This window comes from Calypte anna, chromosome 1, assembly GCF_003957555.1.
Source record: "Calypte anna isolate BGI_N300 chromosome 1, bCalAnn1_v1.p, whole genome shotgun sequence".
Taxonomy (NCBI): domain Eukaryota; kingdom Metazoa; phylum Chordata; class Aves; order Apodiformes; family Trochilidae; genus Calypte; species Calypte anna.
Window position 1 is genome coordinate 153,494,566 of NC_044244.1, and position 27,846 is coordinate 153,522,411.

A 27,846-nucleotide genomic window follows, 5' to 3' on the forward strand; every position below is an offset into this window, starting at 1 on the left:
GGTGGAAGAAGATAGTAGTAATAAATGGTAATAATAAAATTGGTAATTATCCAAAGTGACAGCTGAGTTTGTGATACTGAGGAGAGTGCTGATGTCATGGTGGGGTTCCTGGGACTCGCTTTTGTTAAATTTCATATGGTTGGTGATAACACAGCTCTCTGTTTTATACAGAGCTCCCTGTAAGGTTTCTCTACCTTCAAATGAGCCCATAGAACCTCCTAGATAAGTATCATCAGAAAATCTACTTAATCTATGTTCTGTTCTTGTATCCAGATCATTTATCAGAACGCTGAAGAGCACTGGCCCTAAAACTGAGTGCTGGGGGAACCCCATTGGTAACATACCACCAGCCTGATGTAATCCTTTTTACTGTGATTTTGGAGCCCATTCTATCAGCCAATTGCTCAGCCAGTGTATTGTGCACCCATCTAACTTTGTGCTAGATAGTTAATCTAGAGGGATACTGTGAGAAACAGTATCCAAATCTTTGCTAAAATAAAAATCCACCACAGTTGCTGGCTTCCTTTGGTCAACTAGATGGGTCACCTTATCATAAATGGAAATTAATTTAGTTAAGCAAGATTTCCCCTTGTGAACCTGTGCTGGCTATGGCCAGCATGAAGATATTACTGTGTTTTCTGTCGACAAAAGGAAATTTAGTGTGAAATTTAGGTATGTCTGACACACATACACACAATTTATAGATACCACACTCACAATTATAAAAATGTCTGGCCCAGCTGTGACCAGCATTAGAGTCTTGCAAAATCAGGACACTGGCTCCATATTGTGGACACATCCAAATATGGAGTGACACGCAGCAGTTTCACTTTGAACTCTGCCTTCACCATGGTGTCAGTTGTCTGTGGATATGTATGGGTTGTGTTTCTGAGTGGAGACAATTTTTTTCTACTATGTGTTGCTTTGCAATCTAAATATTTGCATGACCTGCCAATAATGACTAGAAAAGAGATTTTTTTTTTTAGGTCTTCTATTTTTTTTTTTCAGTTTATACTCATGTGAGGTATAAATAAGATCAAAGATAGGGACACAGTTCACATGAGCTTTTACTTTAAGCAGCTACCATCCTCTATTTCACTTCCAGTAAGATTTACAAACACTTGTCTAACAGTTGTGCCATGATGTGTAATTCACACACATTGCGAAAATACTTCTGACACAGTAACTTCAACAGAATGTCTATGAATACGTTTGAAATTCAGTGTGATTAGACTTGAAAACTACTATGTCATCAGTCTCTGGTATTACTGCTGTTGATGTACTAATTCAAAGTAGGACTGAAAAAGGTCGTTTCAGACTTCTTGGACAAAAGCAGTATCCACAGAATTAATGTATTAGCAAAAGCCGAAAAACACCCACCTCTCTGATCAAAGGATTAATTTTATATTCAGAATCTGAAAATGGATTATAGCCCTCTATTGTGGTATAACTGGGCACATATTGTACAGCTCTTATAGTTATTTGTTATACTTTTTACACAGTGGCCATATATTTAATGACACTGGGGTTTTGTTTTGTTTTTTCTAAAAAAAATAAAACAATACCCTTGAAAATTTCTGCTCAGTTATTACAATAGGCATCTACCCCGAGGGAGAAGCTGGGCCTTTAAAATCTTCTAGCAAAATTAAAGAATAAAGCAATCAGGTTCTTGCCTTAGTGCCACCATCTTTGCCAGAAAAAAAATAGTCATTTAATTGCTATTAACTTATGACCTTGATCAAAATCATAAGAAAATATTAACTATAAAAATTCAGACAGTATTATTTGATAATAAAAATATTTTTTCGTTAAAATCAGTTCTGAATTCCTTACATATATTTCCTTTATTCATTTAATATATGATTGCATAATGAAAACCAATACTTTTGAGTCTATTATGATTCTCTCCTTATTAAGATGTAAGAAGACCCACAAAAAGTTCTCTTTTTTTTACCATCCTGCTCCCCGGACACTACATGCATGAACTTATGAATCCTTTTAATAAGAAAGGCTGCTCATGTGTTTATTATCTTCCCAGATCAAAAAGTCTAGATGGGTCTATGTCTACCTGTTTGAAATGACTTATCAAGGGCAGCAAAATATCAATTTCATGTTTTCAGGAAATAAGGAGAAACAGGGAAGAGAATGACTCAGATAATTCTAAATGTAATTGTTAGGTTGTCCTTTTGATTGTACATAATGCAAGAATGTACCTAATATCATAATAGAGTTATCTATTTTTCTCATTGCTCAATTATTCCATAATATTGTGTGAAATGGAATATTACAGTACCTTTTATTATTCTGGTGTAAACTATTAGCTCTTCCAGAACTTTGAAAAGTACACTGTGATAAAGACTCATTTGTGAAGGTATTTACTTCTAAAAACATTATTGGCCAAATCTAGGGTTTACATGTAAACAATTTGCTAGGTAAATTATGAAATTTCCAAAACATATACTAAATGCAGATGAGACATACTGTAAAATGTCCTTTAATTAGAGAAAATTCCTTTTATTTTTTTCCCCCCCATTGAATTTTTACTTGGATACCAAACATACATACCCTATGTGTTTTCTCTCATTTTAGTTCCACCCTGACAATACCTCACTAGGCAAGTCCTCTCAACTTTGTCCCATGTAACTTATGTTTTAGAGTGCAAAAATTTGTTTTACAGCATATTACTTGCTTGCTTTCAGACTCTGATTTATAGAAATACTTTATTTTCAGACTCTTAGTAGTAGTGGTAGTATTATTATGGCAAATAACCCATGAAGTTAGATAACTACATAAAGAGAAAAAAAAAATGTAGCTTTAAAAAACAGTCAGAGTAGTTGCTTTCTGCTTTGCAAATGGTTTCTCATTTGATAAGCTTCCATGACCACAAGCCCCAGGCATTATTCCAAAACTAGAATTCCAGACAACAAAATCTATAAACTAATCATCTTTGATTATATTTAAGAAAGAAGCATCTTTGTGAAGAGAATGAGACCATTTGCAATTGTTCTCTTCGTGGCAGTTTTACATTTTACACTGGCATTAGAACATCTACTTTTATAATTGGATTGGATTTCTTCAGGCCCATGTTTTTCCTTCACTTTATTTCTTGAACTTTTTAACACATTGTTAAGCACATTCATATTTCAGGTTTACTTCATGAGCTAAGGTGAGATTCCTAAGTAAAAAATCAACTCAGTCTTTACCCTCTCCGCATTTAGTAAAAAGAATTATGTGCTTTCAGATGTGGAGTTAAACCTTAGATGAGATGATTCATCTTCTGAAAGTATTTAATTTCAGGGCTCTGACTGTGACAATAAGCCTGGATTGACCATGCTACTAGTCTCACATCCCTCCTTCTGACAATGACCCTGGTGCCTCATTTAAGCTCAGGCCCAGGATCCTAGTCCTTTCCTGGGATGTGTATGCAACTATTTGTCCACCCCTATTCCTTTATAGGCCTTCATTGCTTACCAGGCTTGTGGATTGATCTTGAACTTGCCTCTGCACTTAAAATTTCTTTCATGATTACAAAAAACCTAAATTTCTCTCATGCTCTCATGCTTGACCAAATCTGCTGCTGCCATAGGATCTGTTGTTCTTGTCTGGTTTGGATACTACAGGACAGTTTTCCTGTTGAGGTTATGATCCCTACCTGTACTGTTGTAACCTCTGGCTCCTGGATTGTCTGTTCTTGCAAACTAGACCTACACTTCCTACTCATGGAATTTCATGTTTTCAAGTGGTTATATATGGAAAATTTGAGAGGGATGAATTCAGGCCTAGAGCCTCATAACACTGCTGCTGAGTGATGTCTTCGCAAGCTGTTAAGAGACAACCAGATTTCATTTTGGCAGATGAGAATTGCTACATCCCATACATTATCTTTTACAAATCAGATTACCTAAACATGAATCTTTATTAAGAAATTTATGAAACTGCAGCTCACTTAGTATGTTGCATAATGTTTTAACAAAATATACTGATTGAAGTATACTATATCTTTCTCTTTGAGTTCCCAAAGAAGTGCATAGCTGTGGGAGATTCAAGAAAAATCTGTTCTAGTAAGCTTAGAAGGAGAGGAGTCTCAAGTTCACAGCTTGCATCAATTCTAATTTTCCACCCCATATTATTCCCTATGCCCCTTTATCTCTTATAAAAATAGAGTCCTAACTTCTCTGTGCCTAGCATCCAATCTTCTAGTTTAGTCTCTATCTTCTATCCAGTGTGCCGGTTTAAACCACAGTTTCCTCTCACACCATTTCTGTCTGATCTTATTGAATAGCTTTCTAAACAGAAAGCTCAGTGTTTTTAAAAGAAAGTCAGTGTCAGAAAGACAGTGTTTTTAAAGTGAGTTTTACTGCCTGAGCTGTATTTTCATTCCTGCCTGACATATTCTTATGTCTGGCCAAGGCATGCTACACCATTTATCATACCAAGATCCATATTAGCAAGTATGCAGACAGCAGATAGAGGGAAGTGATTATTTCCCTATATTTAGCACTTGTGACACTACATCTGAACTATCATGTATGATTTTGAGCTTTCCAGCACAGAAGAGACAAATGTACTGGGATCCAGCAGAGAGACTCTAAGGTTAATAGGGAAGTGGAGCCTGTGACATAGGAGAAGCTGAGATAACTATGTTTTCTACCTTTGGCAGTGTAAGGGAAGTTTTAATTTTTTTTTATTATTATTTTATTTATTTATTTATTAGTTTCTTATTTTTTGTTGGGTTCTTTTTTCCTTCTCCATTTTCTTTCTTCAGCTACCTAATAGAAGACAAAAGTGATTACAGAACCAGACTTTTCCCGAAGGTGGACAATAGAAGAATGAAAAGTAATGGAGACAAATTGAAAAATTCTTGGAAATTGTAAATTGCTGTACAGAAAAACTTTTTTACCATGAAGTTGATAAAGCATTGGAACAAGTTGCCAGAGAATGTGTGGAATCTGTGTCTTTAGAGATTATTTAAAGTTAAATAGAAGGGCTGAATGCTCCTAGAGAATATGAGAGAAGGCCTTGATGCTATTAGAAAATAAGGTGATACTCATTAAGTATTACATAAGCTCATAGGAAGCATCCCATAAAGAAATACATCGATAAAATTGTGGGTTTATTTTTTTGATTCTGTTCATTGCTTTTTATCTGTTTGACTCAGTTGATTTCCTGAGGGGTTGATGTTGCAGATTTTATATTTTTTCAAAAAACACAGACTGTTCCTTTTAAACAATAGCTTTTTTCAATGTTTCATTAAATACTATCACTTACACTCTGATTATCCAAAACCAGAGTTTTTGTAGTCAAAGATGAAGTTCAGCTTTATTTATGCTTAACTTGGCAGAATAATTACATTAAAAATATTATTGCTTGACAATTTTACCTAAAATTCCAGAGAACAAAAAAACAAGGGGTGAAACCAGTTTTAATGTCATGTAAAATGTATAAAAGAAATACTGCTCTTTTCCTCCACAGTAGAATTTCAGGTGGTCATGACAACAAAAAAATGAAGAAAAAACAAGCAGAAAGGGAAAAACCTTTATACAGTTGAAAGGTGAAACACTTTCAGGATTTAATTTCAAGAGAGTATGTAAATAATAGTCCCTAGTTACTCGAAAACCTGAAAATTTGCCCATAAAAAATATTTTTCTGTTATAAAACCCTTTATATCTCACTCATGAGAAAAAAAAAATGCATCAGTATTCCTAGGAAAGTAATTATTGTGAACATTTAAATTCAACAGCAGTTGAACTTGACCTTAGTTTGCTAAATTAATGATAGTGGTAATACGTGACTTGTGTGGGAGCAGTTACCTGCTATAGCAACGATAGACACTAATGTAATACCACTAAATGTGTGATCCCACTAAGCCAGCTTTTATTTTCTGCTCTGGTTTGTGAGGTGAAATATATCTTCTTTGAGAACCTGATAGAAGTAAAGAAATCTTTGTTACTTCTACAGTAAATGAGAGGTTTTTTCCTAAATTTCATTGACAGTCTCAGTTAATAACTACTGACTGATAAAAATCAGACCACATTTTCCTATTGTAATGCTTAAACTTGTATTGATCTGTTCACAATGAGGACTGAAAAAGCAGAACAGTGCTTGATTGCATCCTTTGTTACATATATTGCTCTTACTGACTGTACAGGAAGACTACAAAAATGTAACCCCCTTTTTTGGGGGTCTTATCAAGGACTTGGAGTGTTTACAAATCCACATAGGAAAATATGCTACTAAAAGCATAAAATATTTGGAAATTTTTGATTTAATCATGTGCTATAATAGCAAAAGCAGTGTGGAATACCTGACATTGCAACAGTCAGGTCAAAAATATGTTTATTACGTGTAAGTAAATGTTAATTATGTCATTAGCATTACATTGGCAATATTTAGCTGTAAGGAACATGTAAAGAATAGATATGGATGCAGAAAAAAGGGTTTAGAGTTAATTAAACTGTACCTGCTTTATGAAAATCACCTTACTCATAATAATCCAGGGTGTGTCTTCTTATCAGTCTAGTTACTGTATCATGCTGCAACATATTTTTAAACCCACATACACAAACACACACAAAGATATTTCAGCAAAAATCTAGAAGGCTTTTTTCAGACTATGTCCTGCCTTTATCTAATTACACATGTTAATATATTTTGGCAGAGATCAGAGGTGCTGCTGCAAGGCTGCCGTAGCCATGGAATCACCAAACTAACATATGGCTGGTACTCTGCTCTGCAGTCCTTTTAGTGAATGTGTATGTTTGTCAAAAAGCACTCTTACTGGGAACATTAGGTGCTCTAGGTGCTCATCTAGTGGGAGTACTCACCTGCTAAAAGGCTTTCAAAATTTTGTTGAAACAAGACTAATAATAGAATCATATAATTTTCTGGGTTGGAAGGGACCTTTAAGATCACCTAGTTCCAACCCCCCCCCCTGCCATGGGCAGGGACACCTCCCACTAGATCATGTTGCTCAGAGCCCCATCCAGCCTGGGATGGGTTGCTCTCTGAGCAACCTGTTCCAGTGTCTCACCACCCGTATGGTGAACAACTTCTTCCTGACTTACAATCTAAATCTACCCTCCTCTAGTTTGAATCCATTCCCCCATGTCCTATCACTACCTGACATCCTAAAAAGTCCCTCACCAGTTTTATTGTAGCTCCCTTCAGGTACTTGAAGGTTACAATAGGGTCTTCTTGAAGCCCTCTCCTCTCCAGACTGAATAACCCCAACTCTCTCAGTCTGTCTTCATAGGAGAGGTGCTCCAGCCCCAAGTAAATGATATCAGTTGCTCTTCCCTTGTCTATCGATGTTGTGACCTTTTCATAGAAAGCCACAAGGTTTGTCAGGCATGATTTGCCCCTGGTGAAGCTGTGTCAATTAAACCCAGTCACCTCTTCATTATTCTTCTGCTCCTGCTGTGCCTCCAGGAGGATCTGCTCCACGATCTTACCAGCCACAAAGGTGAGACTGACCAGCCTAGAGTTCCCTGGATCTTCCTTCTTTCCCTTTTGGAAAATGGGGGTTATGCCTCTCCTTTTCCAGTCAGTGGGGACTTTATTGGACTGTCATGACTTTTGGAATATAATAAACAGCATTTTAGCAAACACACCTGCCAGTTCCCTCAGTACCCATGGGTATATCCCATTGGGTCGCATGGACCTGTACACTTTCAGATTCTTCAAACATAATCTTCACTTACAATGGGCCGTTCTCCCTTCTAACCCTTGCCATTGTGCTCTGTGACTTCAGGAGTGTGGCTGGAGCCCTTGTTAGTGAAGACTGAGGTAAAGAAGTCATTGAGAACTTCATCCTTTTCCACATCACTTGTCACTAGTTCACTTGTTTCCTTTCTGAGGGGGCCCACACCTTCCCTAGTCTTCCCTTTGCTGTTAATATGCCTATAGAAAGTTTTGCTATTCCTCCTGATCTCCTTGGTTACATTTAGTTCTATCTGAACTTTGGCTTTTGTAACCAGGCCTCTTGCTGCTGGGACAGCTTCTTTATATGCCCCCAACATTTTCTTTAACTTTTATTTTATTTATCTTTCTATTAGGCTTGATTCTACAGAATTTGTAGGCAGTTAATTCTTATGTAAAATATCAGTTAGGAAGTGGCTGTTGTTTTTCTGTTCGGGAATTTTTTTCCTTTTCTTTTCTGAATCACCCTTTCTGTAACTTCTGTATTTCTACAGATTAATTACAAGAGACTTGTAAACAACTTATTCCCCTAACCTTTACAATAGCCTTTTGCCTCATAATAGAAAAGGAAGTAGCAGATACTTCAGAGAAAATGGGCCTGATCCTTCTTAAACAGGTATTATAGATGTCTGCATGTGGCCAGACAAACCCCATGCAGCAAGTCTAAAAGTTTAGTCAAGCTGAGTGAAGAATGGTGGAATCCAAGATATATATAGAAAAAAATGTCTGTTTATCGTGTCCTGAATATCTACAGTCTACCTCACTAAAAGTCCTCTGAAATATATGTAGAGTTATATTTAACAGAATTTATTACTAGAATGTTGCTGTAAAATAATATTCTTTCACCTTTTTATAGTTCCCACTTCTGCCTATATTTTCTTAAATCAGAATTACATTTTTATTTGAGTGGTTTTCCAAAGTGTGATCTGGAGGATTTCAAGGAAGTAAATCTGAGTATATAAGCAAGAAGAATCCATTCTTTAATCTGTTCATCAATAGAAAACATATATGGGCTTATATAACAGTCTTAGAAGGCTCATGCACACACTGTTATTTAATCTGAGAGAATAAGTCCTAGCTTGACTTAGAAGAACAGGTGTCCTTTATTGTACAGTAAAGTTTTCCATCTTTTTTATTTAACAGTTTGTAGTGATTCCCTTGCTTTGTTCAAGGACCCCACTGTCCTTTTAATTTATCATGCCCTTTTTAGTTAAATTCAGAAGTATTTCAATTTTTTCTCCCTCATGTTCACTACATGTCAGTGTTTATCTTGACCCTGCAGTCTTGGCAACTTCCTCTTTTGTCCATTGATTCATGTGTCACTTACTGTTTCTATCTGTGTTTTCTCTTACCATAAGGTACTTGACCACACTGAGAACCAAATCAATTGAAGAAAGTCACAATATTATTTTTTAATTTAATAAAAAATACAACGCTTAACTACTGTCATTGAGCCAATTCTTATTCTTAAGAATTATAAGATTACATGAAAAGAAACATTGTTTTTTAGTAATTCATCTTCCACTAAAAAAAGAAAACAACCAACAAAACAAAACAAAACAAAACCCACAGAAAAAACTTGTCCTAAAAGGCAGGAAGATCTTTAATATTTTTTGCATGATTAAAACTCAAGAAATTGTATTGTTGCTCCATAAACCAGATTTAAATTAAAGAATTAAGTTGTGGATTATATGACTGTAATCTGGCTTTACTGCAAATTACTTTAATTAGATTTTTTCCAACCATAATGCAAATTACAATCTGAATGGTGACTGCATACCTGCATTTTTGCCTTAATCATGTAATGGAAAGTAGAAAAACTATTAGTTTTACAACCCAATAGCAACATTTAGTTAATTAATATACTGAAATTATTACTTCCATGTAAGTGAATTCATTCTCTTTCAAAGATAACTTAATTTATTCTTCAAAGTTGATTGTCAAAAAGTCATCTTTTACTTTGTCAATACAAATTTTAAACATTAATAGATTCTCACTTGACTGTCTTATCTGGGAAACCATAAGTTATTAAGGGGATTGTTAAAGAATAACACCATGCCTGGGTCAACCCTTTCTCAGTGAAAAAAACTATCAAAATACCACATTTTCATTCTCAGAGTAGGATAAAACAGAGAGTCAGTATTTTTTATTTCGCCATCTTTTATACTTAGGAAAATAGAAATCAGGCATGCAAGCGGTTCTTTAAATTTCTACTATACACACAACTGTTTAACTCCTGACCTTTTATTTTATGGCTTTATGTATACAAGAATCTCCAGGAAGTAATCAGGCTAGTTTAAATTTGGTGCTCATTTTCTAAGACTCTTCTAGTGCCCCCACTGGTGTCCATTGATTACTTACAGGACTTTATTTGTTTACTTATAGGTAAAAAGTCATCCTGGATCCTTCTCTTTTCCAGGCTGAACAACCCCAACTCTTTCAGCCTGTCTTCACAGGAGAGGTGCTCCAGCCCTCTGATCAAGAAGGAGGTAATTTGTGAAATTTTACACTGTCCCACATGATACTCTGTTCTCTGTGTAGTTTCCAGAAGGATCTGATTTATGATTTTGACAGGCACAGAGGTGAGACTGACTGGCCTGGACTTCCCCAGCTTGTAGTGTGACAAGGCAACCAGGTGCCACTAATTGCCAGGGAGTGAGCATGAGCTTGTGTCAAGCCCACCTGTGCCCAATTAGGGTGGGCCCCCACTGCGCATGAGCAGGACCAGGGGGCCAATAAAAGGTGAGGCCTGAGACACAGGTGGGGCTCACTCCTGAGCTAGCCAGCAGAGGGATCAGTGGCTCTCAGAGCAACAGCACCGATCCACGCTAGTCAACCCTGTGGGCTATAGGCTTGGAGCACTGTTCGTGAGTCTCTGCTGGAACACCTGGTTGGACCTTGAAGTGCTGTACCCTAAAAGAGGTTCGTCTTGCTACACCAGCTCTTCCTTTTTTCCCTTCCTGAAAATGGGAGTTGTGTTTCCCCTTTGCTAGTCAGAGGTTGTGGCATTTTTTTTCTTTGCCAAGTAACAATTGTATTTGTTGAGGTCTGGCTTTTCTGGAAGCGTCTGGACATTTGCTTGCCCACGGGAAACAGTAAATGAATTCCTTGCTTAGCTTTCCTTGTGCATGCATCTTTACTTTCCTTATTAAGCTGTCTCAGTCTCAACTCAGATTTTCTTTTTTCTCAGTTTTTCCCTTCCATTTCTCTCTACAACCTTTATGAGGGGCAGTGAGCAGAGGATGAGAAAACGACTTAGCTGCCAGCTGAGATAAAGGAACAATGTTTGGTTAGAAGGTGCAGACTGCATACAATAAAAGAATTAATGAAATATATGTTATTTAAAAAGAGACTATTATCTTGGATTCTGTGAACCCAGTTTTCTGTGGATCCACTCACACTAGGTGCTGTCTGATTTCCACTCTCTAGTGTTTTATTTGTTACTTTTTATTTATTTTTATTTATTTTTATTTATTTTTATTTATTTTTATTTATTTTTATTTATTTTTATTTATTTTTATTTATTTTTATTTATTTTTATTTATTTTTATTTATTTGCCTTGAAGAAAAAAAATACTGGATTGAAAAATCACTGTTAAACCAATCATTATGGCTGGACAGAGTTGAGTATCTCTGCTCATAGGAAAAGGTGGGGAAAGGCAACCTTTGTGTCAATCATCTGTTGACAGAAGGTGAACTGGTATATTCCTGCATGACTAGAAAGAGTCAGAATGCACACAGTGTCTGGCACATGATGTAGTACCATACAAGGGGAAATGGGAGAGCAGACAATGGAAAAAGCAACCAGTGTCAATGAAGGGATTTCTTGTTTAGTTTGGATTTTGTTTTGTTTCGGTTTTTTTATATGTGGTATTTTCTGAGTACTTTTACCTTTTGGTGATCTGAACTTGAGCTATTGAAAAATCAAGAGCTGTGAAGATTACTTTGGCTGAAAGTTGTAATATTTGTATTACAAATAAATCTACATGAACATGAATAAATATGGGTGTATTTCTTAGTGATCCCACAAGAAAAATAACCAGAACTTAAAGCATCTTACACCAAACAAATAAACACATACCATTTCATGGGAACTATAAACCAGTTTCAGATTAGTAGCAATTTCTGCTTTACCTCAGAATGAACCAAAAGGTGACTTTCATAACCAGATACCTTTTTTCTTCAAAAAAACCCAGTTCCTCACTAGAAGAGTACAACAGAATTATTACCTTCATGCATTTGCAGTTACTACATTTGCTGTTCCTCAAGTGAAAAAGGGTGGAAGGGAGTAGTAGAAAGGTTTTTGCTGAGGGTCAAGAAGCTCATTACACCACTTATTGAATGCAGCTTTCAATTAATTTTCACTTGCATAGTGCCAGCCCTGAATCAGTTGGGTTAGAGCATAGACAATATCTAACAAGTCAAGTAATGTTCATTCAAACAGAACACCAAGGCTGCCTTTTATCTAAATATATTGAAGGAATGAGGAAATCAAATTTATTTTTATTCTAAACAAAATGACATATCTGGAGATCTTAGATATAATTAAAAATTTTATGTGCAGAGGAAAAAAAACCACTCTGATTCAAGAAAAGTAGACAAGGAGATAATTTTTGAGTGATCATTTATGTTTTGCATAACATCTTAGTTTCTCCTTAACCTTGACATTTAAAAGTTTTTTTTCCATAAGTCTTCCTCATGAAGTAATTGCAAATCCATGACTACTGAAATAAAGTCTTTTACATATAATATAAAACATCCAGAACACTTACTTTGTAAGGTGAATTAGGTAAGACAAGGAAAAGCTGGCAGTACAGTGCTCTGTTTTCCCTTACACTTGATTTTATATATTCTAACTCAACAAAACCATCCCACAAACTCTAAGTAGGAAGATTAGGGAACCCTGTGGCTATCAATAATTTATTTATTCATTAAGTAGTTTCACAAATAGTAGTGCAAAGATTATTTTACACAAAATTTGTTTGGCTTTTTTTTTGTGAACACTCTAAGTTTCTCAGTATTGAGTCAAAAGTCTCTTCAGTGAGCCATAAGAAATGACATATTTTAGCAAAGATTATTTTTTAATTTCCTTCCCAATGAATAAATTTACATCTACATACCACATTCTTCCAACATATTTTCAACAGGTAAAGTAGAATTTTTGACAGAATATTTTCAATTAAGAATTTAAATACCTTTTATTAGGAATCAAAATTATTTTATAAACATGTCACAAGTACAGAGTTTAAGTTTAATTTAAAGTAATAGTTTTAAAATGGTTTGTTGTGGGGACAGCCTGTCTTATTCTGTCAACATGAAAACTGAATGCACTGATTTAAAAGTCTACATGTTTAATAGGAATTTTAATTTTTAATCTTTTCATTTCCTGCTTCACTAATCAGCTAATTTTAACAGGTTATTTTGTAAAAGCCAGATCTCAAAATACGCTTTCTGACCTGATAATCTAGGTATCTGAACCTGTTAGATGTAGTCTTTTATTATGGTTAGCACTTTTTGGTAAATTGTATAGACTAAATATAGTGCCTAAAACCACACTGACAAAGGTGGTTAATATGGTACTGCATACCTCTGTAACCAGTCCATAAACACTGTCCGAGTTCATTACATGTAAACAAATGCTTATACTCTTATAATTTCCAGAACATTTACATGAATTTGTTTTTTAGATGTTTTGTTTTTTTTTTTTTCCTGCATAGAGTAGATCACAAAATTTGGGGCAACTTCTGTATACACAAAACATTGAGAGTCACAGTTTTGTCCATTACTGCTCGTTGCAAACTATTCAAACTATTTGGCAGGGAGTACTTCTAGTAGGTAGCCACAAAACAATGATTAAACTCAAATATCTTGAAATGTGACAGGCAGCAACAAATATTGTCAAAGCTTCTCTGAAATGAGAAGAAAAGCGTGGAACTAAAAAAAAATCATAATTTTAATTTTCATAATAATAATTTATTAGTAGTAACATATAATAATCATAATTTTCAATATTAATAATCATAATTTTAGTAAACTAGGTTCTGGTTACTTTGTAAATCCAGAGAGCATATCCAACATATGATATGAAAGCAAATAAAAGAACAGAAGCAGTACAAAGAAAGAAGATTCATTTCCTGATCAGATCTCATTGAGAAGGGTTCCCAGGAATGCTTTTCACGACTGTGAAACTTCAAAGAAAACATACTGCTTCATAAATAAAACTTAGGAGGTAGTGACTTCAATTTCTTACTTTCACTTTTTTCTCTTTGTCTATTCTATGGAAATGTAGAAGGCAGAAAGAACAAATATTGATGCAGAAGTCAGGAGCTTAGGAAGATGCCTGACTTAGATGTTCCTAGTGAAAACAGTTGGAGATCTCTTTTCTAAAATACAAAAATTAATCAATTTATTTAGGACATTAGCTTACAAAAATCTTAGCTATATACTGGAATTCACAAGATGGAGAATACAGGTTTTGTTAAAAAAAAAAGTATTTACAGTTCATTACATATAATTTAGGGATAGAACAATTTTTCTTCATGCAGAAAGCAAATTACTGCTAATAAGGCAGAGATATATTGCTTTCATTCCTAGCTGAAGTAAGCATTGAACGCTTTGTAATTGTTATCTTTCTGAAAGTACCTGAAAACCACACTAAAATGACAAAAAGATTCAATCAGCAAATTTTTATTAATTTTTCTCTTGTTCTATCATGATTTCTTCTTATATTCATTCAATCTGTAATTTTCTACCTGTCAGTACTTGTCTGTCAATTACTATGATGGAAAGCCCAATATTTGTTCAGGTAAGACAGTATGTATTTAAATACAAAGACGAGGTAATAAGTTTAAAGGAATGATGTATGACATTAGTCAACAATATTTCCAGTCAGAGAAAAAGTCTTCCCTGTAAAATTATGAGATTTAAGGGTTTTGTCTTTTATCTAAGAAGGAATTAATACTTTGTGTCGATTTTTTTAACTATTTTACTTTCAAAAAACAATAAAAATACAGATATATATATGATAATTTGAAGGTAAAGTCTTCAGGTTTTGCACTGGCTATTCAGAAGAAAGGTTTGAACCTTTGCCTTCCATGTCTGATGTAAATTGTCTCATGCTAGAATCCTTTCTGATGTGTATTAATACATAATTTAATAGAATTTTCTTGTTTTAAAGGAAAAATAGCATAATCCTCTGTAAAACAGACATGAAATGATAGATCTTTTAAAATGTAAAATAAAGCTCTAATGTAAAAGCTATGCTCTGTTCTTTCATGTGGACACATTATCATTGACACTATAGGTTACATAGTAGGAACTGCAATAATTATATTGATGATATAAGAAGCAAAATGTAACATGGCTCTCATTCACTTATATATTACTTTACAATGCAAATGAAAGAAAAAAAAAGATTAATATTCATTTTGCGATGACAGAAAGCATGAAATTTCAATTTAACAGAGTGCAGAAATGTTTCTAAGAAGATTTCAGTTTCACAAATATCCCCCTTTATACATAACTGGTCTTCAAAATATATCTGAAGGGAAATTCTATTACCTGTTAAAGAGCAGAAGTGTGAAAACTTACAGGGAGAATCTCAAGGTCATAAGCTCCACCAAAAATTAACTTCTCAGTTAAGCTTTCACAGATTTTCTAACAAAAAGTTTGTAATGCCAATATACCATATAGAGCAATATGAATGTTACTTTGAGTGCAGCCTCTTTTGTTGAAATCAACCTGCAAGTGAGTTGTCAAAATGCCTGGAAACAAAACATCTATAATATTCAGTTTCTGTGCCATTTAGAAAATGCTGTATTCCTCAATTAACCATAATCATCATACATTACCTATTCTATCTTCCTCTATACCATACTGAAAAATAGAAAGATATCTTAATGTAATCAACTACTTGAAAGATTAGCTCTGAATTTTTCAATTTTAATTTTTTAACAATAATGAAATGGAGGGATTGTTACCTAATACATAACAATATCCAGATTATATTAAGGATTTAATTACAGGAAGAAAGAGGACTGTTCTGAGAAAAGGTATAGATTTAAGTAAGAAACAAAGCTTCTTTCTTTCAGGATAGAGACAAAGAAGCTTTTTCAAACTCACTTTGAAATATTCACTACTCAGAGATCTGATGTGCAATAGAATCCCAAAGCAAAAGTTTCTTTTATCCCAGTTTCAGAAATATCTTATACATGACTTGAAAAGCATCAAGAGCAAGACATTATTTCATTGAGAGTAAAAGTTATTGCTTGCCTGGATCCAAGTGTCAAGTTCATATATGGTCACTATATTGGAAGAATTCACCCATACCAGGATACTGTATTAAGCCATTTTAAGCCACCATAAAGTAGCTAATTATTCCTCTACTGGAATTAAAGGCATGAACTGAATGAATTTCTGGATTTTTAAGCAACATGCACAGAGGAATGCATCCTGAAGCACTTGAGCTATGTCAGCAGAAGTGATTTCTTATAGACATAGAAAATTCCACACAGGTGACAGAGAATGCTGACAGCATTGGTTGTTCACCACAGAGGATTAAAAAAAATGACATCATAAAAAGGAGAATCTGTGCAACAAAGCCCTGTAAATTTAATTCAGAGCCAGGGTGAGCCAGAAACCATACCTTTTTTATTTTTCTAACTGTGCTGATCAATAGATTTGATTTAAGTATTAAGACAAATTTGAACATGAACAATTTCCATGAGTCCTAGTTTCTCTGAACTAAATTAAAAAAAGGAAAATTTGTTTGCATCAGCACACTTCTGACTTTAATTTAACAGTTTTTGGTGCAAATCACTTTTCTATTAAAATGTGCTTGGAGTGATTTTCTTTGCTATTGATTTTAGATTCTGTGGTGTAGTGCTCTATGCTTTTCCTGCTTGATGCAAGAGATCAGCTTTTTTCAAGACCAGTGAAGTGAATATCTGTATAGGACCTTGTGTCTCTTTTTGTTAGATATTATCATGGTTGGGGTAATACAGTGTTTTTCTTATTGAATGTGTTATTTCCTTTGGAGTGGTATTTAGAGCTAGTGATGTATGAATGTTAAACTCCACTAAAGGTATTTTTTTTTTTCTAAAGTAGATCATTCTTGTAAAATATTTATTTCTCATACGTGTGTTTGCGACTTACTTAGAGATAAATTTTAATAATTTAGAGGCGTGTTTTTTTTAAAAAAAAAAAAAAAAACAAAACCTCCCATAAAACATTACAACACAGCCTTCTTTCAAAAAAGCCTAGAATGTCAGTGACCATGAAGTCAAGAAACAAAAGTGTGAATACCAGCATGTGGTGATGAAGATACTTCCTGTAGGAAAAGTTTAATTTAGTAGTTGGCATTTTGAAGGTGCTATAAGCAGTAACATTCCCTGAAGGTTTCTTCAGCTCCTGAAAGTACATCTTGACGATATGTTGACTTCATTTCAGCCTTTCATAAATACTGTATTTTTAAGATTTGTGAAAAAGACAGTGAGAGTTTTTCTGTACTGCCTGTAGTACAGATGATTTCCCGTATTAGCCTGCAAAAGCACAAAGGCAGAAAGCTTTCATCAAGCACAGAGCAATGACATTCAAACACCTTTGAGTAACTCAGTCAGTGGATCCTACTCTGTGTATTAACATTGGAATCAGACTTAGAGGCAGGTCACAGTGCCAGCCAGATGTACCTCTGGGCTCCCACGCTACTCAGCAGCAGCAGCATGAGCATGACGGAATCACAGCCGCTTCACTCTTGGAGGGCTCTGGTGTTCATATAGTTAAAGGCTCTCAGTTCTGTTCAAATTCTAACTCGTGACTAGAAAATTACTCAGTCTTGGTATATTGCTTTCCAAATATATATACATAACTTGCTAAATTTATTTTGCAATAGTACCAAGCATTTTAAAGATCTTCAAATAGCTTTTCTTGATAGAGTTATCACATTTTCACAACTGCGTAGATTCAATCATCAACTATAAAATGTTCTTATCTTAATTGCTTACTACTCTATCTGTCAGTACAATAAAAGCATCATTTATTGCGATATACAAAGAACAAAGAAAATGCAGATCACAGCTCCTAATTTTGCAGGAACTATTGTACCAATGAACAAGAATAATATTATGAGGCATTAGTATAATGGTAAAAACTACTTTTAAAACATCCCTATATTAAATTTTTAATTTAACTACATTTCCAAGAGCTTAGAAAGAAACTAATTTCTAAGGGTCTATTCTTGCAGTCCCTATTCTTATTTTGTGATATAAATGCATACAAAAAATGTACATGATCTGGAATTCATTTCTTTGACTCACCAATAAATTAAAGGTAGTATATCTAGTGGTTTTACAGTATTTAGGTTACTACAGATTCAGCCTTCCCATATTTGTTTTGATTATGTTTTAAGAAAGAAGAAATATTCTTTAAAATATAAGAAAATTTGTGGCAGAAAACAACTTGATTAGTCAAGATCTTTTTTAGTGGATGTGTGAGAAGAAAAGCATATTTTGAGAATTTACTTCAAAGCTACAGGGGAAATTTGATTTATGACACTGTGTGTACCATGCCAAATCTTAGTGCTCAGTTCTCTTTAGTTGAATGTGTTCTGCCTCATGTAAAATCATCCCTATAAACTATCTTCTTGAAAGAATTGTAAGGAATTCTCCTTCTTGCTTCTTCCAAAAATAAATGTCTAGCATTTATGGTACCTACCTAGATGATGGCGTACGTAATTTTTCTCCCTATTTTTATTTCATAAAATATTTTTATTGCTTCTCATATGAGTTTCCTTTGCATTTGCTGCTTATTTTTTTCCTACAGACCTGCAGAAAGTACTTTCTCTAATCATCCAATGCCCTTCTCCATCTAACATCGAAATACTCTATTTTATACAGATATTTGAGATGGTAATCTGAATCATAATACTAATAAAATCCATAATTATAACTTTTACAGTAATATAAAAATATCAACATTTTCCAACTTTATAAAATGATAAGTAAAGTCATTATGACTATTTAAAACAAACCATATTTGAAAGGTGTATTTTCTGATTCAGATAAATATTTTAAGCTTTGAAGACAGATTTCTTATACTGGAGTACTTACAGTAGTGTAACCTTTGTTTTAATTCTGACTTATAATCTATGTTTATAGGTGTCTCCATGATCTAGAAGCCACTGTTTAGCTAAAAATGGATCAATACGATTATCTCTAATTATTATTTTCCACAATATTAATAGAGCTGCTGAATAAAATAGGGCTTTTTTTTTTTTTAAATTCAGAGGTGTATTTAACTGTTAAACATCTCTTAGCACTGATATTAGCAATCTACTAGTATCAGCTAGTATTAATTTATATTATCAGCTTGGTCCAAAAATTCATACTTCCATGCTTAAGAAAATATAGTCAAAGGAAAAGTCTTCAAAACATTACTTCCTCATAATAAATTTGTAAACCACTTCATTTTTTTTCCTTTTAATTACAGCTACTCTGATCACTTCTCCATTTACTCCTGTGGATTTATCTTCTCTGCAGACATAGTAAACCTGATGTCTTGATGTCGTTGTTGATATTTTTAGTGGTCTCTTCAAGATAAAAAATATATGTACATGTAAATGTGAACTGTTAATGAATTCTAATGAATTCTGTTAAAAGAGCCTCAGCTATGAGAAAAGATCTAGATACCAGAGAATAACACATGAATATATGTATTAATATGTTTATGGACCTACTTAGGTACATAAATTGAAATTTACACTTGTAAATTAAATATGCCTGGGACCGTTACATGGTTGACATACTAAGAACCATTATCCTCCAAAACAAGGAACTGCTTTTAAATGGTAGATTGGAAATGGTAGATGAATTATGCCAGCTCCCAAATAATGGCCAGGAGTTGCTCGGATAAAGACCTGTGCCTGAGAATCATTTTAATTACTTAAAGTTACAGTGGAATGAGATTTAAGTGAACATTTGCAGGTGATGTCCAACTTGCTGGCACAGATACAGCCCAGCTGAACCAGTTCTTGCATGGAGGGTACCTAAATTCTTAGTATGAACAAGACAGAGTAACCCAGTTCTGATGTTGTTGGAAAGACAGAGCCTGTCTTCCTAAATTAGGCAACAAAATCAGATAGACTAGCTCTATCTAATTATCTAAAAATTTATGTAATTTATGTAATTGTATGAAAAAAAAGGAGACCTAATGAGCACACATCTGCTTATGCTGTTTAAGAAATTGAAAACTAAATAGCGGGGGGGGGGAGGGGAAGAAAAAAATTTATTAATACAAATGACATAGAAGTCATCAAGTGAAACGGCATGGAAAGACAAGCAAAACCCCCTGATTACAAAATGTATAAACAAAGCCTGCTAAAGTTAATCCACTGCCAATATGACTCTGGTTCATCAATATATTCTCTTAAGATTGTGTTCCCTTAGCTGAACCAAAAACTTACAGAAAAACGGTTATGTATGCAGGTTCTCAATAACTGAAACACTGTTTTGGAGAATGTTAGCTCATGTACTATTTTTACTTTATATCTTAACAGAAATAATGAAAAAGCAGTTAGAAATAAACTGCCAACTGCAGAAATATAGCTCTATACATGCTAATTGTGGTATCATTCAGTCTTATCACCTCAAAATTTCATCTTTCTTTGAGATGTCACAAATTTTGTTCTGCTTGACTCAGGAAGTCACTGCAAAGGATTATTTAATGCTGAAATGAAGTATAACAAAGCATTCAATTTCACAACTGGATGATTTTACGAACATGCTGCAATCATCATCACCCCATAGTACAGTCTTACAATGATAATACTACTGTTATGTTTTTATGTTTTCTTTCTCTTCGTTTTTTTTTTTTTAGCCAGCCTAATGATTTTTATTTCCAAAACTTACCATGATACTGTTGATAAAATGTATTTAAAGTAACAGACATAATATATTTTCTCATTTCATTACTTGTCACCTGAATTCTTTCATTTTCTTCAATATATAGGTGTTGTATTAATATTCTCTTTCTGTGATTTTTTTATTTTTTTGGTTGTTTACGTAGTGGAGCAGCTTGCAAAATGGCTCCCAACTCTTAGTTAAATTTTATGTCACTTTGTATTAAAATATGGACAATTCAATCTTGCATTTGAAAAAAAAAAATCTTAAATTCCTACAAACTCACTTATTTTGGAGGAGAAAGTGGGAAGGAAAAAGTCTAAAATTATGTTTTACCTCACCTAACTCTAGCATCTAAAATATAAGAATCCAAGCAAAGCTCGTCTTCTAATAGTTTTGTATAATTAGTGCAGCTATAAACAAGGGACAATTTTAGAGAAGGCTGAGGTACTTAAAGTTTTGCCCCAGTCTTCACTGGCAAAGGTTCTAGCAGAAGGCAAAGGCAGAAGGAAGACACTCCCACTGTAGGAGAAGAGTAGCTTAGAGACCATCTAAAGAATCTGAAAGTGCAAAAGTCCATGGGACCTGATGATATTTGTCTGTGGTTCCTGGGGGAACTGGCAGATGAAGTTGCAAAGCCACTTTCCATCATATTTGAAAAGTCACAGCAGTCTGCTGAAGTTCCCACTGAATGGAAAAGGGGAAACATAACCCACATTCTCAAAAAGGGAAAAAACCCCCAAGACCTGGGGAACTACAGGCCAGTCAGTCTTGCATCTGTGCCCGGCAAAATCATGGGGCAGATCCTCCTGGAAACTGCTATGACACAATGAAAAGAAGGAGGTGGTATGTGACAGCCAACATGGCTTCAGCAAGGGCAAATTATGCCTGAAAAATCTGGTGATCTTCTACAACGAAGATACAGCATTGACTGCTAAGAGAAGAGCAACTGATGTTATTTGCCTGATCTCATGGAAAAAAAACAACAATGCCCTGCATAACATCCTGGTCTCTAAGTTGGAAAGATATGTATTCAATAGATGGACCACTCAGTGGATACGGAATGGGCTGTCTCTTCACACCCAGATTTGTGGTAAAGAGCTCGATATCCAAATGTGGATGTGATGTTCCTCAAGATTCAGTACTGGGACCAGTTCTGTTTAGCATCTTTGTTGGTGACGGAGAGTGGAACTGGGAGCACCTTCAGCCATTTTGCTGAATGCAGTAAGCTGTGTGGTATGTTGGACATGCTGGAGGGAAATGATGCCATCCACAGGGACCTTGAAATGCTTGAGAGGTGGACCCGTGTCAGCGTCATGAATTTCAACAAGGTTAAGTACAAGGTCCTGCACCTGACTCAGGGTTATCTGAAGCATACATATAGGCTAGGCTGAGAATTGAGAACAGCCAAGGAAAAGGACTTCAGGATGTTGGTTGATGGAAAGTTCAACATGAGCTGGTAATGTGTGATTGCATCCCAGAAAGTAAACTGCATTCTTGGCTGCAACAAAAGAAAGGTGGATAAGAGGTGATGGGAGCTGATTCTTCCCCTCTATTCCACTCTCATGAGACCCTCACCTGGAGTACTGTGTCTGTTTCTGGAGCTTCCAACAGAGAAAGGACATGGAACTATTGAAGGTAGACCAGAGGAGAACCACAAAGGTGATCAGAGGTTGGAGCATCTGTCCTGTGAAGACAGGCTGAGAGAGTTGGTGTTGCTCAGGATGAAGAAGAGAAAGCTCTGGGGAGACCATGTAGTGGCCTTCCAGTACCTGAAGTGGGACAATGGGGAATCTGGGGAAGTCCTTTTTACCATGGCATGCTGTGATAGGACAAGGCATAATGGCTTTAAAGAGGAAGAGGGTAGATCCTGCTGTGGCAGGGCTTGGGCTCTATGGTCTCTCATGGTCCCTTCCAACACCTAAAATTCTGTGATTCTGTGATTTAGGTTAGAGATTGGGAATAAATTCTTTAGTGTGAGGGTGTCGAGACACTGCAAGAGGTTGCCCAGAGAGGTTGTGGACGCCTCCTTCCTGCAAGTGTTTGAGGCTAGATTGGATGGGTCTTTGAGCAACCTAGTATAGTGTGAGATATTCTTGCCTATGGCAGGGGGTTGAAACTAGGTGATCCTTAAGGTTCCTTCCAACCCAAACTGTTCTACAGTCCTATGATTCTGTGATCTACTTTGAAACTGAATTAATTACTATCTGGAAATGTATTTATTCTACTTGAAAAGTAACCCACTGCATATTTGAGAGTCCAGGAGTCTCTGAATCTTCACTTTGTGTTATCAGATCTGAAAAACAAGCATAAATCAGAACTTCAGTTTTCATTTTACATTTGTGTGAGACACAAAGCAACTTTTTATTTCAGAGTAAGTAGCCTTTAATTGCATTATTTATTTATTTGTTTGTTGATTTTCAGAGAAGCTTCGATGGTGAAAAAAAAAATTAGTCTTCTTAGACTCCCAGTTTTCTGATTTGAATGTTCTAGCTAACACATTTTACACTTTTGTGTAAAATTTTACACTTATGAGCAATTTGCTACCATCAGTATATGCTCTATGACAGGCAGGCACGGATTCCAAGCCATTATCTCCCAGACTATGTCTTGTATACATACTTGGTGGAACAATCTGTAGCACTGACAGTTTAGTTGTGCACGTTTAACATGCAAGGATATTAAACTGCTTTTAGTACACCCAAGGCAGATTTTGTCCAGTACACAGTTCTATTCTTCATTCTTTAGTTTTCCTTAAAACTTAAAAAAAAAACAAAGTAAAAAAGAAATGGGTTGATACAGAGTAATAGCAACAAGTCTTTCCTATAGAATCCTTGTCTTTTAGAGATACAGGATTCATGTAATAGATCAGTCTCTTGTTTAACTTATTTGCTTCTACACACTGTTTGTGATTGAATTATGGATGCTACCTTAATGCATATTTAGTGTAGAAAAAATTAGGAAATAACTAACTAAATAATATTAACATGATATACTTTGTTGAAGTAGATTTTCTCTAAAGACAAGAAGATCTGCTACATTGTTCATTTAATATAGGAGAAATGCAACATGTAAAGCTGGTGAAAATAATCTTACATATGTGAACTTGTTGTATTGAAATATAATTTTTTAAAAATTTTTTTATTTCACTTGCCCCATGATAAGCACAGATTCCACTATCCTGAGAAAGCAATAAACAGTAACAAATAGTAAGCAAAAAAAAACCCCTCGTATGGCTCTGGTATAAGGTTTAGTGTTTCTCATAAAATACAGTTTTAACTTTCATAATCACACTTACAAACTTCACTAAAAATACTATAACAATACTTTTTCTTCATTCAGAGGATGTTTTTTTCTTAATTATTAATGGCTTCAAATGGCTCTTTCATAAATGTAAAACATTTTTGATCTTTATGAAATACAAGAATGTAACTTCATGCTTTTTTCTTTTTCCTTGCTTTTTTTTTTTTTTTTTATCCTATGCTTACTCCACCATTCCTGCTGAGTAAATGGGGGGTCAGTCATGAAAACTGACTTACTTAATGGAATGTGAAGTCACACATAGACAGTACAGTGTCAGCAAATGTTGTTGCACATTCCAACTGATTTAATATCTAGCACTCAAAGTAGCAACATTTTACCGAAGTCCTGTAATAGCAACTTTGTTAACTACCCACAACTGTCACAAATATTTTCAATCAATATTTTATTTCATGAAGCCAAGCTGTGTAAAACTTCCATTACAGAAAGCAAGCCTGTGCAAAACAAGATTGTGTCATGTTTCATTTGTGAATGCAAAACTCATCTTGGTTCTCTGGCAATATACAGAGCACAAGATAGTAATGTATACCTCTCCCTTGTGCTGATTTTATTTCCTTTCTTGCAAGTTTTTGAAAATTAAATGACATTACCCAACAAGAAGGCTGTTATTTTCTAGCTCATTTTATATTTTTGACAAATATATTTTATTCCTTTCTAAAGCTTTCAGTGGCAAGGTAGAACTACATCTAAATAAGGATGAAAGGGGCACACACAAATGAAAAAAAAAAATCTAGTCATCCAGGAGAAGTGTGCCCTTCCTCTTCTTCTTTTTAAATATTGTTTTCTGACTGTGCTATCTGATTGTGCTTAACTATATTTTATTAGGTGTTATTTTTGAGATAGAAGATAAAAAAAAAGAAAAGCTCTGAATTTCTTGAGGAGCAAAGAAATCTTTACCAAAAACAGACCAGAATTTGGAGAAGGATTTTTTCTCATTTTCGCCTTTAGACAGAGAATGGATAGAAACTTTGAAGGTGCTCATGAAGAAATACAATTAGGAAAACACTTAGCAAATGCCCAATTAAAAAAATTAATCCACTTCCACAAAGGCAGAAATCTTTCTAGGTGTTGCATTAAAGTGAGTAAGAAAAATTGGCAGAAAATAATCTCCCTTTGCAATACAGCTGACCTTCAGATATTAGAGAAGCTGAGGGTGGCTGGGCTTAGATTCTGAGTGATAGCCAATTCACCTTTAGTAGGCTGGAAAGGAAGGATCCAAATGCACTACTGATACTACACTAATAAAGAATTATTGTGGACATGCATTGGAATTCAACTGTTTTAAAAAAAGGTTTCTTACCACGAGATTAATAAATAATGTTATTTATTTAAGCAAGTGAATTAAACATCTTTTGCATTGCCAGTGATAGATTCCTGTCTGCAAAAAAGAGGCATGTGCAAAACACCAAGGCTATGGATCCTGGGGGGGAACCATGGATGTAGAGATTTATGCTATCATAAGACTCTACAGACATAACTGAGAAAGGGTAAGGAATGTGAGAAGAAATGTATTGTAAAAAAACTTACAAAAAACTTACAAAAATACTTGTGGAATTTTTCAAAAAGAATATTAATTATCCACATCAAGGGCTGAGGAGTTGGACAAAGTACCTTGGATATGGTGCTTGAAACACCTTTGTAAATACTCATTTAATTTATGCCACTGTTAAAGCACTCTGAAGTCCTGAACTGTTACAGAGGTTCAGGAGGGCCTTAATTACATCCTCTTAACCTTTTCTCTGCCCCTTTTTGACTTTTGCTCCAAAATCTGTTGCTCCTGAGACAAACTAGGAAATTCTCTGTACTAATTAAAGGAGTTTGAAATGGATTAGAATATGCTCATTTGATTCTTCTTTTTTGAGACACTTGAAGGATTAGGATAACTTAAGATTTAGGCGTGGTTTTATTTTAACTTAAATTTGAAAACTATCAAGATTGAACTATCTTGGAGACTTTCTCCCGATCAGAGGTGGACACCTAATTCAGTTAGCAGCCCATGCACAGAAAAATAAGGATTTCTGAAGCTTCCAGACATACAGGGACAGCTGAATAAATGTCTTCTATGACATAATTAATACAATTTTACAGATAGAGTTGTCTCAGATAGTGACTAAATAGCATCTCTATTTCTACCAGTAGTGTAAAGAGTTATTAACTAACTCAGGTCTAGACTTCTGTGGTTTAAATATCTAGAGTCAGATAAGTCCCAACTCTCACGACCAAAACAAATGCTGGTTTTACAATATTTTGAGGAGTACAAATGGTAGCATTGCCAAAGTACTACCATTTAGTGACACTGGTTATTGAGTTTGCTTTTTGCTTTTTTCTCCTCAGAGACAGAGTTCAAATTGTCCACAGTGATCCACAGCAAAATGTTACTATCTTGTGAATGATTTAGATTTTTTCTATTCTAAGTATATATTGACTATATGATGTATACCTTTGTTCTCCTAATTCTGTGGGAACTGGGACAATAATAAGAAAATCCATCCATTGTGAAATAACGTGAACAAAAGTTCCACAGAAATAATAATTTAGTAAACTTTAATAGCTCTTCTTATTTATCATAGAATAAATTTGTTGTGTTTTATTTTATTTTGGTTTTTTGAAAGAAAAGCAAGAAAGACATATATATCTAAGCAGATGTAAAAAATTTTAGTTGAAATTTTAATGAAAATAATAATGATTTGTGGGAGAAATCAGTGAACCCAAGAGAGTTTATGGCAGAATTTTCTGCTATCCATTTCCTTTAAGTTTTTCCAAAATGTATATATATAAAAGGGACCTGCTTTTTATCTCATTTTTGGAGGTAGAAAACTTGTATTTAATTGTTGAAAATGTTGCCAATAATGTTACATTTGTGTAATGTAATTCAAGTCCCAGTACATTAGTAATATAGTGCATATGTTAAATCCCCAGAAATAATTCCCAGTAGCTTCTCTGGATTAACTAATGCCCTCTGAATCATTTATTTATGTTGATTAATCCAAATATTGTGACCAGACAGTGGATACAAGGACATCATCAGCTAGCTACTACCTGTGTGTAGCCTGTTGTGACTTAATCAAGAATGAACATCTGGTAGGCCAAATGTGCAAGTCTGCTCTAAGTATTATCAAACTCAGAGATAATCCCAAGGGAAGCAGAAGAGACACCTCTTAGGCTTTTCTAGCCTAGTATTTGTAAATAAATATTAATTAGTGAAAATCTAATATCTTGAGCTGTTTTATACTAAAATCAACAGTAGCATTCTAGATTTCCATTTATTTTAGAGCTTTGTGTTGATCTTAAAGTAATTTGTTAATATTTTGTATTCTAAAGAACTAAAATACTGCTCTTATTTGCAGAATTATCTCCAGTTTCTTTAATCTGACATATATGAGTAGAACTTTTAAAGTGACAACAAAGAGAAAGAAAAACTAAATTACTGATAGTGGGCCAAAATGAATCTCAGAGTACAAACACTCCAATAAACTCAGTGGGACATAGATATCCATATAAAATTTTTAGAGGAAATATAAAGTCATCTCCCCACTATGGGATCAAGTGTCCACAGAAATCTAAGTAGTAAAAGTTCAAATAATGCTGGAAACAGGACTCAGGCAGGAAGCTCTTCCTCATTTAGGGCCAGTCATAGTAATTGCAGACTGTGCCAATGACTTGTTTTGTAAGGGGGGGAGATGTGCAACTGAGATCACAGTGTTACTTGTCCCTAAAATACAGCTCAGAGTTGGTAGCACAAGATAAGGAGGGAGTCTAATGGCTGAGGAGGGAATCTTATGGCTAGCTGCCAACAGAAAGGATTGCCCTGGTTTTCCTTTCCTAGCCTTTCAGGCAGAATGCTCCGCATGTATCTGGTCACACAAGAAGTCAGTTCAGGGACAGAAATCACCAGGAGAACAGGAATCTGTGACTGGATAGGAGGGAAAGAGAA